The sequence below is a fragment of the Capricornis sumatraensis genome, chromosome 8, assembly GCF_032405125.1.
Source record: "Capricornis sumatraensis isolate serow.1 chromosome 8, serow.2, whole genome shotgun sequence".
Lineage (NCBI taxonomy): Eukaryota > Metazoa > Chordata > Mammalia > Artiodactyla > Bovidae > Capricornis > Capricornis sumatraensis.
In genome coordinates, this window is record NC_091076.1 from 10,500,563 (window position 1) to 10,511,285 (window position 10,723).

Here is a 10,723-nt window from a genome sequence, read left to right on the forward strand (position 1 = left end):
CAAAAACAATTTTCTGAAGCAATGATCAGCCACCATCCCCCTATCTGTTCTGGTGCAGCCGCACTGGCCATCTCTGTGCCTGGTGTTCCCTAAGTTACTCCCTCCCACCTCAGGGCCTTTGCAGAGACACACAGGAGCCCACACACCTGTGTGTACCCACCATGTGCACATGTGCAGGGTCAGCCACCCCAGTGGCCCCCAGAGCCCCAGCCCAGCCTGCTGGGATAACCCCTTACTTACAGTTGGGGCTCCTGGCTGGTCAGGCGATCCCACAAAAGTTCTGGCCACAGGACTGTTGGGACTCTCTGGGTTCCTAGGGCCAGTGCCCCTGCCCACACTTAGGGGTTGGCACTGCCCACGTGTGTGTTATATGGTCACTTGACTCCCTAAGCCAGAGGCCCTCCACAAAGGAGCCCTTGTCTTGGCCCCCTCTTCGTAATCTCCCCTTAAACAGCAGGCATCACAGTCCAGCCAGGGCCTCTCTAATTCCTTCCGGAGGATGGAGGGGTGGGGGTTGGGTTGAGACCAGGGCTGGAATTGAGGGCAACCCCTTCCACCTTGGGCCCTGATGATCCTGCCATTTCCTCTGGGCCCTAAACTGAGGGGTCTGTTTCTGATCCTTGAGGTCTTACAGGGAGAGCAAGATCTTGTGGGGAAGAGGGGGCCTTGGGCCTTATCTCCAATGCCAGGAGCCGTCAAGAGAAGGGAGACTTTGCCCAGGCCCTGTGGGCTTGTGCAGCACTTTGGGTACCAGAAAGAACGCTGGACCATAGTCAGAAGTTCTGGCTTCTAGCCCTGGCTCTGCCACCTGAGGAGGTGACCCTGGGTGGCCCTCTGCTCCTCCCTGGGCCTCAGTGTCCCTCTCTGAAAAGGATGGCGTTGCTTTAGAACTCCATCCCCTCAGGGAGATGACAAAATTCAGCATATACTCGTGAGGAGCTCTGATTGGCTGCTGGTGACATCATAGATTATTCGGGCTGTGATTGGCTGGCAGGGCCCAGTTAGTAGGTTGCTTTAGAACCATGGTAGGAGAAGGCGGGGCAAGGGGGCTGCTGTGTGGGGACAGGGCCTGGTGCGGGATGACACAGCAGTGCTCATGCTGTTGGCTCCCAGCCAGCCCGTGCAATAGGGGAGTGCGTGTCCAGGTCCCCAAGGAAGGCTGGTTAATATCTCAGCAGCTGGTTCCGTGCATTTTAATACATCAATCCATACGTGGGAACTCTAAGCTGCTGGAAGTGATGGGGTCTAGGAGGTATCTCCTCTTGTATTAAGTGAAAGCTTGAAGCAGCAGTGGCTCTTGGTCTTCGGTGGCTGTAAGAATAATCTGGAATGTTTGTTAAATATGTGGCTTCTCAGGATCTTTCTCCAGAGCCTGATTCTGAGTCCTGAGGGATGCTGTATGTCTAACAAGCACTGGGGGAATTACCATGCCAGTGGGCTCCCAACCACGCGTTCCGAAGCCCTGATTTACAATGTGACCTTGAGCCTTAAAATAAACCCACTCCTTCCTGCCCCCTCCCTCTCTCCTTCACTTTTCCCTTCCCTCCCCACCCCCGCACCCCGCCCCAGTGTTAACGCTGCTGAGACTGCAGGTGATTTTTGGGCACGGCATTCTGGCCTTTATAATTCTCTGCCTGGAAAAAGAAACAATTCCACAGCGACCTTGGCTGCTCTTCTAATCACAGCAAACAATCATGCCATTACTTCAGAGTTCAGGGACCATCTTCCAGGAGTGTTTGCTGCATCTCTGCTTCCTGTGCTGTGGGAGACATCTTTCTCATCACTGTCCTTAACTGAACTGGGGAAAGGGGCAGGTTTACCTGAGCCTCAATCTCCTCACCTGTGAAGTGGGACAATAATGCCGACCTCAGCAGCCAGGTGAGAATGTCAGACGCGAAAGAGAGTCCTTGTGTCTGTTAACTCTCCCTGGGGAACATCCACAAATCCCTGGCGCCTCTGCCCCGCCCTCCAGAGTCAGCTGGTCTGGGCGGGGTCCAGTGGGTGGCATTTTCCAAGGTCCCCTGGTGAGTCTAGTGTATGGGGTGGGTTGAGGATCACTGCTTTGAGAGAATTTTTTTCCCTCTTCCCCCACCAACACATGACAACACTCAAGAGGGAGAGCTTTCCATTTAACACATGATTAATAAACATTTAAAAGTAAAATAGAAACATATGCCTGCCACCACTCTTGGCCTGAGGATGCTCTCTCGGTGTTGGAATAAAATGAACTATTTGCCTTTGTGCAATCAGGTTCCTGCCTCTAACTGTGGTGGCCACTGGAGGGCGCCCTTGACCAGCTGGCTTTGGCTTGGGAAGGCTGGTTCACTGGTCTGTGTGGATGGCGAAACTGGAGCTGGATGGCACTTTCATCTCCTTGGCCCTGACCAGCAGCCACAGAGCCAGGAGAGGCAGTCGGGAGACACTGGAGTCCTCCCTTCCTTTCCCTGAACCTCGGGTTCCTTGGCAATGTGTCCCAGATCCCAGCAGGACCAGCTGACGGAGTTGCCCCAGGACATACCTAGAGACACCCCATGAGCAGCTGCTCTTGGTCACACCCCACTCCTAAGACAGGCACACCCCAGGCATAAGTCATGGTCTTTCCCACCGGGTCTCAGTCATGTAAATGTCCCCAGCCAGGCAGACATGGCTTGGGCACACAGAAGGGCAACCATGAGCACTGACTGACCCAAGCCATCCTGGACGAAGGTCCCAGGATCAGCCCCTGCAAGGATGGGGCCCAAACGCATCCGTGGCAGTCTCTTGTGCTTTCCTTTCCACAGTCAGCCAACAAATCATTTCTGGAGCCAGAACTGAGCCTAATCTGATTCCTGCCTTCAAGAATTCATGACTGGACTTCCCTGGTGGCCCAGTGGTTAAGAATTCACTGGCCAATGCAAGGGATATGAGTTCAGTCCCTGGTCCGGGAAGATTCCCCATGCCACGGGGCAACTAAGCCCAAGTGCCACAACCGCTGAGCCCACACAACCTAGAGCCCATGCTCCTCAACAAGAGAAGCCACCACAATAAGAAACCCGTGCACCATGACAAAGAGTAGCCCCCGCTCCAGCAACTAGAGAAAGCCTGCGTGCAGCAATGAAGACCCAGCACAGCCAAAAATAAACAAATAATTTTTAAAAAATCATGGTTAATAAAAACCAGGATAATGCTTAAGTAGCTCTAACACAGAGGGACAAGGCCTAATATCTATGCCATGTGCATAGAGCTCAGGGAAACTTTTACAGAAATGGGAACATTTGAGCTGGGTCTTGAAGTATGAGTAGGAGCTTGTCTGAGTTGAGAAGAATGAAAATGCATTACATATCAGGGGAACAGCCCATGAAAAGTCACAGAGGCATTACTGAGAATAGTTAAGTAAGGCATTGTTATCCACCTTGTACACGGAAGAGGACACTGAAGTTCAAAGCCTGCTTTGTCCAAGGTAGCATGGTTGTAAAGAGCTAGGCTGGGATTGGAAACTGGGTCTTCTTATTTTAAATCCTGTGCCTTTTCCACAAACCTGTTGTCATCTTTCCAGTGGAGGTCGGTTTCTGAGCGGTGAGGTCTCACTGGTTAGGGTAGTGGGGTTGAAAAGAGGTCTGAGGGATGGGGGATGCACAGAGGGGCACACAGAGGGGCACACAGAGGGGGACTCTAATGGCAATAGAGGTCATGCCTTTGAACCCCCCAGCAGAGAGCCATCTCTGGGGGCAGACGTAGCAGAGCTGGGCAGATGCATGGAGCTTCCAGAGGTGGAATGCCATGGCTTTCTCATCTAGGGTCACCATGGCAACAGGAGCATCACAGAGGGCCTGCCACTGTGCCCTTCCAGGCCCTGTCTCAGCTGGGCAGGAAGAAGGGGACCCAGCTTGGCTGGGGGCACTGGCAGGGGGCCCTGAGGTGGGTCAGCCAGGCCTGGATGTTGCCTCCAGGCTCTGTGTAGGGCACCTGCCAGCCCATACCCCTCTCTTGGGCCAATCACTGTATGAACAGGGCAGAAGCCAAGAAAGGAAAGGAGAGGTCTTGGCACAGCCGGACAGGGGAGCAGAGAGATCCTGCCAGCCTGGGGCCTGGAAGCAAGACAGTTGACAACACCTCTACCCTGGAGCCAGCAGCCCTGATCCCTGAAGGGTCAAACAGACTCCACAGTCACAGATATGAACACATGAGCTCTGGCTACTGCAGGAAGACAACAGGGACCAGGAGAGGCAGAGAGGCTGGGACACACTCAGATCCAGCTTTACCAAGCCCCGTCCTGCCAATGACAATGGAATAGCGTGGAACAGGCCAGAGCCAGCCCAACCACTGATGCAAATCGAGAGGACTCATTACCGCCTTGGGGAGAACCCTGGGATCTCCGAGTTACCCCATTCCCATGGACTCTGTCCCCCTGAGGTCAGCCAGGTGAGGCACAGACCCCATCCACACTCCCCAACCCACCAGCTCAGGATTGGGGCTAATTGGCAGGGGAGGGGGGAGAGGGGCCTCGCGGGGGGACTGCACTGGGTGTGAGAGCAAAAGGTGCTGTTAGGCATTCCCCACGAGTCAGGAGCCTCAGTTTTCTCATCTGTCAAATGGGCATGTAAGCAGTTTCACAGGCTATAGACAAAGAAATCAAAGTGTAGAGGCAGAAACTGACTTGCCTTGAGTCATAGAGAATTAGAGTCAGAGCTGAGATGTATGGGCAGGTCAGAGCAGTGTGTCTCCACTGTTCCAGCAGATTCCTGAGGTTCAGCTCCGCAAGCCAGCACTAACTGTTGGCTGAAATTGGTGTTGTGCTGGCATTGTAGGAGGAAAGAACAGGGAACGACGGTTTCTTCCATGTCTTCAGCACTTACTGGGTGCCAGGCAGTGCGTGTGTGCGCTGTCCCCTCAGTTGTGTCCAACCCTTTGTGACCCCATGGACTGTATGAAGCCTTACCAGGCTCCTTAGTCCATGGGATTCTCCAGGCAAGAACACTGGAATGGGTTGCCACGCCCTGCTCCAGGGGGATCTTCCCAGTCAGTGCCCTAAAACACTTTTTAGCAACGATCTCAGCTCATCATCGGAACTGGGGAATAGGAAGCATTGTCCACCCGTGACAGGTGGATGTCAAGCCCAGAGAGAAGGTAAGTTACCTGCCTGTCCATTCAAACCCCAGCCCGCCTGGTCCCAAGCCCTTGCGGTAATGCCTGTGTAAGCTGCCTCCTGTTTGGACCAGCCTGCTCTGAGTCTGTGTAAGGCTTCGAGGCAAGCCTTCCTCAGGAGGTGGCCAGACCCAAGAAGAGTGGGAGTGGATAACACAAGGGCACGTAAGAGTAAGCCATGGGGGCCATCAGGACCACCAAGCGAGCTGCCTTGAGTAGCCTTGACTGGCCTCAGACACAGGTTGCCTGGCAACCCCAGGTTCATTCCCTCTCCAATGCAGGCCAGGCCTCCAGAGTCAGCAGGTAAAACTACAGGACAGTCAGTGGCATATGAATGTTGGATAAACAGTGAATAACTTTTTAGTGTAAATATGTCCTGCACTACCTAGGTTCCTGGGGGAGGGCATCTGGAAGCAATGGCCCTTTCTATGCTAGTATCTCAGCTGCAGTGAATTGCTCCATCCATCGCCCCCTCCTTCCTACTGTTGACTTCTGGAGCCTGGCTGCTCAAAGGAAGGAGGGGTTGTCTGCAGTCCAGGTGTAACAATATCATTTAGAAGTTTTATTATTTTTTTGAAGATATTTTTCTAGATGAGATTAACTTTTATTTATTTTTGGCTGTGCTGATTCTTTGCTGCTGTGTGGGTTTTTCTCTTATTACAGGGAATTATTATTATTATCCACAAGGGAAGCCCAAGAATACTCAAGTGGGGAGCCTGTCCCTTCTCCAGCAGATCTTCCAGACCCAGGAATCGAACCAGGGTCTCACCTGCGTTGCAGGCGGATTCTTTACCAACTGAGTTATCAGGGAAGCCCCTTATTACAGGGAGCAGCAGCTATTCTCTGATTGTGGTGCACGGGCTTCTCATTGCAGTGACTTCACTTGTGGAGCACGTGTTCTAGGGCGTGTGGGCTTCAGGGGTCTCAGTTCCCAGGCTCTAGAGCGTAGGCTCAATAGTTGTGGCACACGGGCTTCGTGGCTCCGTGGCATGTGGGATCTTCCTGGATCGGGAATCAAACCTGCATCTCATGCATTGACAGACCGATTCTTTACCACTGAGCCACCAGGGAAGCCCCGGAAGGGTTTTTTTAGAAATGCAGACTCCCAGGCCCCATCCTGCTGCTGCTAAGTCTCTTCAGTCGTGTCCAACTCTGTGCGACCCCATAGACGGCAGACCATCAGGCTCCCCCATCCCTGGGATTCTCCAGGCAAGAACACTGGAGTGGGTTGCCATTTCCTTCTCCAATGCATGAAAGTGAAAAGTGAAAGTGAAGTCGCTCAGTCGTGTCCAACTCTTCGCGACCCCATGGATTGCAGCCTACAAGGCTTCTCCATCCATGGGATTTTCCAGGCAAGAGTACCGGAGTGGGGTGCCATTGCCTTCTCCAAGGCCCCATCCTAGACCTATTCAATTCGAATCAGTATTTGAACAGGGTCACAAGAGATCTGTGTGGACATGAAAGTTTGAGAGGCTAGCTTCAGACGATGACGAGAGAGATAAGGGAGATTTATTACTGTACTACAACTACTACTAAGTCGCTTCAGTCGTGTCCGACTCTGTGCGACCCCATAGACGGCAGCCCACCAGGCTTCCCCCTCCCTGGGATTCTCCAGGCAAGAACACTGGAGTGGGCTGCCATTTCCTTCTCCAGTTTCCCTTTAAAATTGGAGGAAGTTACAGTTCAGTACACACAGGTGAAGTCGTATCCAACTCTTTGTGACCCCGTGGACTGTAGCCCACCAGGCTCCTCTGTCCATGGAATTCTCTAGGCAAGAATACTGGAGTAGGTACGTGCTTATTGTAAACAGGAAAATATAGAGCGGCAAAAACACAAAAATCGCCAAAAGTATCATTTTGATGTATTTCATTCCAGTCTTTTCAGCAGCTTTTAGTTTATTCAACCATTACCAGTATCTAATTCCAGAACATTTCTGTCATCCCTAATGGAAATTTATTCTCATTACACAGTCACTTCCCGTTCATTAGCAACCAACCCTAGCAACCATTAATCTGCTTTCTATCTCTATGGATTTGCCTATTCTTGACATGTTATATAAATGGAATCATAATAGCGCTTGTTCTTTTATATTTGGCTTCTTTCACTTACCCTGGTGGCTCAGAGGGTAAAGCGTCTGTCTGCAATGCGGGAGACTTGGGTTCAGTCCCTGCAGTGGGAAGATCCCTGGAGGAGGAAATGGCAACCCACTCCAGTACTCTTGCCTGGAGAGTCCCATGGATGGAGGATTCTGGTGGGCTACAGTCCACAGGGTCGCAAAGAGTTGGACACAACTTAACTTTTCACTTTTCACTCTCACTTTTCTTTCACTTAGTATAATGTTTTCAAGACTCATCCATTTCGTTGCATGGATCAGTACAGTCCTTTTTGGGTTGAGTAGTATTTAATCGTATGGATGTTCCACAGTTTTTTTACTCATTCATCACTTGATGGATATTTGAATGGTTCTGATTCTTTGTCTATTATGCATATTCATATACAAGCTTTTATTTTTTGTTACTTCTGTCTTCTATGGACCCAAGAGTGAAACTGATGGGTCATATGGCAATTCTATGGTTACCTTTTCAAGGAACTACCAAACTGTTTTCCACAGTGACTGTGCCATTTTACACCCCAGCCAGCACTGCGTGAGGACTCTAACTTCCCCACATCCTCTCCAACACTTTATTTTCTTTTGTTGTTGTTTGGTCGCTAAGTCATGTCCGATTTTTTGTGACCCCAGGGACTGCAGTATGCCAAGGCTCCCCTGTCCTTCACTGTCTCCTGGAGTTTTCTCAGATTCGTGTTGAGAAGCCGGCGATACTAGCTAACCATCTCATCCTCTGTCCGCATTCTCCTTTTGCCTTCCATCTTTCCTAGCATCAGAGTTCTTTTCCAAAGAGTTTACTCTTCACATCAGGTGGCCAAAGTATTGAAACTTCAGATCCAGCATCAGTCCTTCCAATGAATATTCAGGACTGATTTCCTTTAGGGTTGATTGATTTCATCTCCTTGCTGTCCAAGGGACTCTCAAGAGTCTTCTCCAGCACCAAAATTCAAAAGCATCAGTTCTTCAGTGCTCAGCCTTCTTGATGGTCCAACTCTCATATCTGTACCTGACTACTGGATTGCTGACTATTTTAGAAGACATGTGTATATACTACTGGGTGTGCAGCGGTACCTTACTGTGGTTTTGGTTCGCACTTTTTTAAAGACAAATGACGTTGAACATCTCATTCTCCCACTCTTGGTTGTCTTTTCACCTTCATGAAAGCTTCCTCTGATGCACAACATTTTTAAAATTTTGAGCAAGTCTCAGTTCAGTTCAGTTCCTCAGTCGTGTCTGACTCTTTGCAACCCCATGGACTGCAGCACGCCAGGCCTCCCTGTCCAATACCAACTCCCAGCGTTTACTCAAACTCATGTCCATTGAGTTGGTGATGCCATTCAACCATCTCATCCTCTGTCATCCCCTTCTCCTCCTGCCTTCAATCTTTCCCAGCATCAGGGTCTTTTCAAATGAGTCAATTCTTCACATCAGGTGGCCAAAGTATTGGAGTTTCAGCTTCAGCGTCAGTCCTTCCAATGAATATTCAGGACTGATTTCCTTTAGGATGGACTGGTTAGGTCTCATTGCAGACCAAGGGACTCTCAAGAGTCTTCTCCAACACTACAGTTCAGAAGCATCAATTATTTGGTGCTCAGTTTTCTTTATAGTCCAACTCTCACAGCTATAAATGGCTACTGAAAAAACCATAGCTTTGACTAGATGGACCTTTGTTGGCAAAGTAATGCCTCTGGTTTCTAATATGCTGTCTAGGTTGGTCATAACTTTTCTTCCAAGGAGCAAGCATCTTTTCATTTCATGGCTGCAGTCACCATCTGCAGTGATTTTGGAGCCCCCAAAAATAAAGTCTGTCACTCTTTCCACTGTTTCCCCATCTATTTCCCATGAAGTGATGGGACCAGATGTCATGATCTTAGTTTTCTGAATGTTGAGCTTTAAGCCAGTTTTTTCACTCTTCTTTCATCTTCATCAAGAGACTCTTTAGTTCTTCTTCACTTTCTGCCATAAGGGTGGTGTCATCTGCATATCTGAGGTTATTGATATTTCTCCTGGCAATCTTGATTGCAGCTTGTGCTTCATCCAGCCCAGCGTTTCTCATGATGTACTCTGCATAGAAGTTAAATAAGAGGGTGACAATATACAGCCTTGACGTACTCCTTTCCCGATTTGGAACCAGTCTGTTGTTCCATGTCCAGTTCTAACTGTTGCTTCCTGACCTGCATACAGGTTTCTCAGAAGACAGATCAGGTGGTCTGGTATTCCCATCTCTTTCAGAATTTTCCACAGTTTATTGTGATCCACACAGTCAAAGGCTTTGGCATAGTCAATAAAGCAGAAATGGATGTTTTTCTGGAACTCTCTTGTCTTTTCGATGATCCATCGGATGCTGGCAATTTGATCTCTGGTTCCTCTGCCTTTTCTAAATTCATCTTGAACATCTGGAAGTTCATGGTTCACATACTGTTGAAGCCTGGCTTGGAGAATTTTGAGCACCACTTTGCTAGTGTATGAGATGAGTGTAATTGTGCAGTAGTTTGAGCATTGTTTGGCATTGTCTTTCTTTGGGATCGGAATGAAAACTGACCTTTTCCAGTCCTGTGGCCATTGCTGAGTTTTCCAAATTTCCTGGCATATTGAATAAAGCATTCCTTCACAACGTCATCTTTTAGGACTTGAAGTAGCTCAGCTGTAATTCTATAACTCTACTAGCTTTGTTCATAGTGATGCTTCCTAAGGCCCACTTGACTTCACATTCCAGGATGTCTGGCTCTAGGTGAGTGATCACACCATCATGATTATCTGGGTTATGACGATCTTTTTTGTACAGTTCTGTGTATTCTTGCCACCTCTTCTTAATATCTTCTGCTTCTGTTAGGTCTATATCATTTCTGTCCTTTACTGAGCCCATCTTTGCATGAAATATTCCCTTGGTATCTCTAATTTTCTTGAAGAGATTTCTGGTCTTTCCCATTCTATTGTTTTCCTCTATTTCTTTGCATTGATCACTGAGGAAGGCTTGCTTATCTCTGCTTGCTATTCTTTGGAACTGTGCATTCCCATGGGTATATCTTTCCTTTTGTCCTTTGCCTTTCACTTCTTTTCTTTTCACAGCTATTTGTAAAGCCTCCTCGGACAACCATTTTGTGTTTTTGCATTTCTTTTTCTTGGGGATGGTCTTGATCCCTGTCTCCTGTACAATGTCATGAACCTCCCTCCATAGTTCATTAGGCACTCTGTCTATCAGATCTAGTCCCTTAAATCTATTTCTCACTTCCACTGTTTAATCATAAGGGATTTGATTTAGGTCATACCTGAGTGGTCTAGTGATTTTCCCTACTTTCTTCAATTTAAGTCTGAATTTGGCAATAACGAATTCATGATCTGAGCCACAGTCAGCTCCCAGTCTTGTTTTTGCTGACTGTATAGAGCTTCTCCATCTTTGGCTGCAAAGAATATAATCAATCTGATTTCAGTATTGACCATCTCATGATGTTCATGTGTAGAGTCTTCTCTTGTGTTGTTGGAAGAGGGTGT